General features: G+C 38.6%; 1 long non-coding RNA gene across 1 annotated transcript in view; it reads left to right on the top strand.

Moving 5' to 3' along the window:
* Positions 1-3,770: 3,770 nt before the first annotated feature.
* The window catches only part of LOC126409257 (uncharacterized), a 100,406-nt gene continuing 98,176 nt past the window's right edge, over positions 3,771-6,000 (top strand). The window contains exon 1 of the long non-coding RNA XR_007572166.1: positions 3,771-3,881. This is a non-coding gene — a long non-coding RNA (uncharacterized LOC126409257). The remainder of the gene's footprint in view (positions 3,882-6,000) is intronic.

Below are 6,000 nucleotides of genomic sequence, written 5' to 3'. Positions count from 1 at the left end.
AGTTTCCAATAAATATCTAATATCCAATGTCCACGCTTTTTGAAAGTCGACTATTAACATGAGAATACCCAATGAACAATTAGGGTTCCATTTGAATGGCTATTGAGGTCTCTTCCATTTAATAATTCAAACCTAAATATATGAACATCCAAAAAGATCGTGACAAATTGGTGAAATCAACCTAATTATTTTTCACAATGGCAAATTATGATATAGATATTCGTCCATCAAATTGATAATGCTAGTCTGCCTGATCGGAGCAGTTGTGTCAAAATATCCGAAGTTTGGTTGAAAGTTACGGCAATTTGGTTAAAACTTGGGGGCACCTAGCTTTTTTCATCTCACACACAAGGGTGTGCATGACCAAAATAATTCTGTTTAAAATGTATATTTTTTTATAAAAGTGTAAAATGTATATTTTTTATAAAATTAACCCGTACCCCCTTCTTTTCCCTTGAGTGTATTTTTGAGCATGAAATGACTAAAATGCTTTCGTTTGGAGAAAATAGACATTTTATATGGTAAAAATGAAATGAAGATTATAGAGCTGCTTCTTACAAAAATAAAAAAGTGTGTGAATGGTCGAATAGAGGTCCACCTTGCCCTTGGGAGTCGTTTCAGGATCTACGAGCGCTACTGTATCATTCCCAAAATTTTAACACAAACAAAATTAGATCACTTTTGTTAATGTTATATATCAAAAACATTTATATGCGAACGGCAGTATTATAAACAATAGGCTTTCAAGTGAATTTCCCAGGGCATGAAATTCAGCTGAATTTATTACGAATAGGCAAAAAAACAATAGCGCTACTGTATCATTCCCAAAATTTTAACACAAACAAAATTAGATCACTTTTGTTAATGTTATATATCAAAAACATTTATATGCGAACGACAGTATTATAAAAAATAGGCTTTCAAGTGAATTTCCCAGGGCACGAAATTCAGCTGAATTTATTACGAATAGGCAAAAAAACAATACTATCATATACACATTTTACAAAAAATTCAAAAAACAAAAAAACAATATTAGCAAATAAAATAATATTTAAAGAATATATATGTATATATAAGTGGTGTATAATAGCAATTTATAGAAGCTTTCCATCAAATTTTCGATCCTTATATTTAAACATGTAAATATACAACAACAATATTTATCCACTTCAATGTATTTGAGGTAGTTTGGGTCATCACATTTTAAAGTCTACCTTCAATTGTTTTACCATTTTTAAAGTAAGGATCTACTCTCGTTAAATCAATATTGTAATTTGTTTTATGAAAAAGCTTTTGTAATTGTGAGAGACAGAGAGTCGATCGGCTGTTCAGCCTGGTAAAGATGAAATTCAGAGAGGGATAGAGAGAGAGCGTGCGAAGACGAAACGAAATTAGCAGGAAGCCAGAGAGCAAGGAGGGAGAAACTAACGTGAATGTGAGAGAGCAAGGATGGAGATTGAAACCCAAATTTTCAGGAAGCCCGGCCCTTGTCCTCTCATTCTTTCCCAACAGACCACGTTGCCGTTGTGTCGTGGTTAGAGAGAGAGAGAGAGAGCGTGCCGAAGACGAAGAATGAAATCGGCAGGAAGTGGGAGAGCCAGAAAGGAGAAATTAACGTGAATTGAGAGAGCAATGACAAAGAAGGAAAAACGAAATTAAGACGAAGACATCTGCAAGGAAGACCTCGTCCTTTCATTATCTTTTCACTGCTGAGACCGTCGTCGTCGTGTCGGTCAAAGAGAGGGAGAGGGAGATATCTGCAAGGAAGAAAAGAAAGGACAGAAATGACCTTCATGAAGGAGGTGGGGGCAGACCTTGATCAAGGAATAGTTGAGGGGAGGATTAGTAGCCGAGAGGAGGCATCCGATGATGGTGAGACTTGTTAACTAGCCCATTTGCAATTTCGTTGAGGCTGTAACCTTCTTGCGTTTCCATGTCTCTGTTTGTTGCATCGGTCTGAAATTAGCATGTGATTTTGTCAAAAGCTGAATTTATTACGAATAGAAAAAAAAAAATACTATCATATACACATTTTACAAAAAATTCAAAACCAAAAAAACAATATTAGCAAATAAAATAATATTTAAAGAATATATATGTATATATAAGTGGTGTATAATAGCAATTTATAGAAGCTTTCCATCAAATTTTCGATCCTTATATTTAAACATGTAAATAAACAACCACAATATTTAACCACTTCAATGTATTTGAAGGTAGTTTGGGGCATCACATTTTAAAGTCTTCCTTCAATTGTTTTACCATTTTTAAAGTAAGGATCTGCTCTCGTTAAATCAATATTGTAAGTTGTTTTATGAACGAGCTTTTGTAATTGTGAGAGAGAGAGAGTCGATCGGCAGTTCTGCCCGGTAAAGATGAAATTCAGAGAGAGAGAGAGAGAGAGCATGCGAGGACGAAACGAAATTAGCAGGAAGCCAGAGAGCAAGGTGGGAGAAACTAACATGAAAGTGAGAGAGCAAGGATGGAGATTGAAACCTGAAATTTAAAGGAACCACTGCGGCACCTTCCCCGCCCTTGTCCTCTCATTCTTTCCCGTCAGTCCTCGTTGCCGTTGTGTCGTGGTTAGAGAGACAGAGGGAGCGTGCGAAGACGAAGAATGAAATCAGCAGCAAGTGGGAGAGCCAGAAAGGAGAAATTAACATGAATTGAGAGAGCAATGACGAAGAAGGAAATAGGAAATTAAGACGAAGACATCTGCAAGGAATACCTCATCCTTTCATTATCTTTTCGCTGCTGAGACCGTCGTCGTCGTGTCAGTGAAAGAGAGGGAGAGGGAGATATCTGCAAGGAAGAAAAGAAAGGAAATAAATGACCTTCGTGAAGGAGGTGGTGGCAGACCTTGATCAAGGATGAGTTGACGCGAGGATTAGTAGCCGAAAGGAGGCGTCCGATGATGGTGAGACTTGTTAACTAGCCTATTTGCAATTTCCTTGAGGCTGTAACCTTCTTGCTTCTCCATGTCTCTGTTTGTTGCATCGGTCTGAAATTAGCATGTAATTTTGTCAAAAGCTGAATTTTTTACGAATAGGCAAAAAAAAAAATACTATCAGATAGACATTTTACAAAAAATTCAAAACCAAAAAAACAATATTAGCAAATAAAATAATATTTAAAGAATATATATGTATATATAAGTGGTGTATAATAGCAATTTATAGAAGCTTTCCATCAAATTTTGGATCCTTATATTTAAACATGTAAATAAACAACCACAATATTTATCCACTTCAATGTATTTGAAGGTAGTTTGGGGCATCACATTTTAAAGTCTTCCTTCAATTGTTTTACCATTTTTAAAGTAAGGATCTGCTCTCGTTAAATCAATATTGTAAGTTGTTTTATGAACGAGCTTTTGTAATTGTGAGAGAGAGAGAGTCGATCGGCTGTTCTGCCCGGTAAAGTTGAAATTCAGAGAGAGAGAGAGAGAGAACGTGCGAGGACGAAACGAAATTAGCAGGAAGCCAGAGAGCAAGTGTAACGCCCATGATCTCTTTCCTTTTTCTTTATTTATGGAAAACATTAATAGGGGGAAGAATTATAAACGGCAGATTTTATTGAAGGTTACGTAAAATGAAAACTGACAATTAAATCATAGAGGAAGCAGTTTTGGAAAGAAAAGAAGGGGAAAGAAACAACTGACGGGTGATTGATTTCCTTGTGAGAGATTGAAAATTAGTCATCTCTTATTGCTGCAGCCCTCAACGGGAGACTCCAACGACAAGAGAAAGAAAGAAAGGAAGAGAGAGAGAGAGAGAGGGACGTCCTCATCTTTGCCCTCTTTCTAGTTGAAGATTGAAGTGGTTGGCTGCTAGAAAGGGACGAGAAGCAAAAGGAGAAGTCATTTCGGAATAAAAAAAAAGGTATGGGAATATTCAACTATGAATAAAGCATGAAGCCGTATTTTTGATTTCTTATCGAATATGTAGATCTATGTATCTTGGTGCATGAATATGAATCTATGCATGAGTTGTAGTATGGGGATTTTCAGTGATGAATGTATCATGATGCCTATGTATTTTGATTGCTTATAGATATATATCCATGAGAATCTATGTATGTATATACCTACAGACGAATCCATGCTTGAGACACTGAAATGTTATAATGTGTTCTTAGTTCAAGATATCCCTGTTAAAGTAGGCTAGGTACAGATTTGAATGTAAGGCATGTGAATCCTAGCTGAGTTTTGAAAAAGAAAAACATATACATGAACGGGTAAATTTTAGTGACCTTGACGTGAAACTATAAAGGGGGAATGTTGAATACCGTGGGATTCAGCATGTTTCCAAATCTCTAGGGGTAGATGGGAACCTCTGTTCTACCATCCCTTCCTGTGAAGAACGAATCCCTCAACTCCTTTGTTTCTGCCATGAGCATCGATAGCAGAGTTCGAAATTTTGCATATGCCTGCCAGACTATTTTCCTTGTTGTCACTGTTCGCCTCAAGCTGCCGTTTCTTTATTTATTTATTTTTCTTTTCCCTTTGAGATTCATGCAACAACGGAACGGAGACTCGGGTGACCTATGGGAGCGTTCTTTCTCCCGAGCTGTCCACCGTTTCCTTTTTCTTTGGTCTCCCTATTACCAAAGGACGTCGAGAAAGAGAAAAATGAAGTGCAGTCGCCTCGATTGTTCCACTACTGTCTGCGGCAGAACCTATCTTCAGTTTTTCTGCATTGACAGCAGCTGGGGACAAATCGTGGATTTTCGTCGCCCTTTTTGCCCTCTGAATCGAACGGCAGCAACTTCCATAGCAACCGGGCAGGGGAGGGCCCGATGGCTTTTCCTTCTCTCTGTTGCCCATAAATCGAGGGCACAATCGGGGTTCTTCAGCTCACCTTCCTGCACACAGAGGAAGGCTAGAGAGGAAGAGTCCCTCTCTGGTTTCGTCTGCCTTTGGAGAATGGTGGAAGCCTCACCGTCGGACGAACGGGAAGAAGAAAAAGGAGTTCCCGCGTGAGACGGAGAGCTTTCTGGTTTTGGGTGTGGAAGAGTGGTGGAAGTCATCGCCGGTCGAACGAGAGGAGGACGGAGCTCTCGTGTGGAGAGAAAAAAAAATTGGGCGTAAAATGAGAAAAAAAAAGAGAATGGGAGCAGCAGAGGAGACGACGGCGGTTGGGAGCGTCGGACGATCGGTTGGGGCTGCGCCGAAAGAATTCGAACAGGGGATCTCTCGGGAGAAGGAGATCCCTCTTCCTGGTTTTGGGTGGCTGAAGGCCGGTGGAGGCTCCACCGTCGAACGAGAAAAAGAAGAGGAGCTCCCTTACGAAGAGAGAGAAAACGAAGCGGTGAAATGAAGAAAAACGAGTGCATTTCGTTTTTATATCAAAACTCATAAATTACAAAACGGGTCCACCTCTTTTGCAAAATTGGTGGAAAGACTGTTTTAATTTTGAAACTTCCATGCCGCCACACTTTGGTGAAAATCTTTTGCAAAAAGAGGCTCGTGAAAATTATTTTCAATATGAGTCTAAGATCTTACATGAAATAGCGAAATAGCACCCTCCGGATTCTTGAAATTTGCCAAAAGAGGGTTGTTACAAATGAAAAACGAAATGAGATGTTTTATTACTTTTTGATGCTCTTTGTGGTGTTTAAAATTTCAGAAATATGGTTCTGAAATTAACTTTGGAACCATTAGAGGAGGAAAGTCACGTTTTGAGAATGTAAATATAAATTTTATTGTTTCAAATAAGGATTATAATATTGCTAATCGAGGTTTCTCGATGTGATGAGTTTTGCTCTATTGCTATTAAATTAAGATTTAAAACAGCTGAATTATTCTGTTTGGGAAACCGAGCCTAAGGGCGGTTTCTGTGAGAGGTACTAGACGATGTCTAACATTGGCAAACCCTCACTTTTGAAATTCGAAGGCGAAACGTGGACTTTGTACGATGGTTTATGCGAGTGCGAGCTTTCTGTTTTGCCCAGTGTTTGGTTTCGTCCCGGGAGGTAGTGGTCACACACCTCTGGCTGTAC

Source organism: Nymphaea colorata, unplaced genomic scaffold (genome assembly GCF_008831285.2).
Source record: "Nymphaea colorata isolate Beijing-Zhang1983 unplaced genomic scaffold, ASM883128v2 scaffold0001, whole genome shotgun sequence".
NCBI classification, from domain to species: domain Eukaryota; kingdom Viridiplantae; phylum Streptophyta; class Magnoliopsida; order Nymphaeales; family Nymphaeaceae; genus Nymphaea; species Nymphaea colorata.
This window is presented reverse-complemented; position numbering and strand designations above follow the sequence as displayed.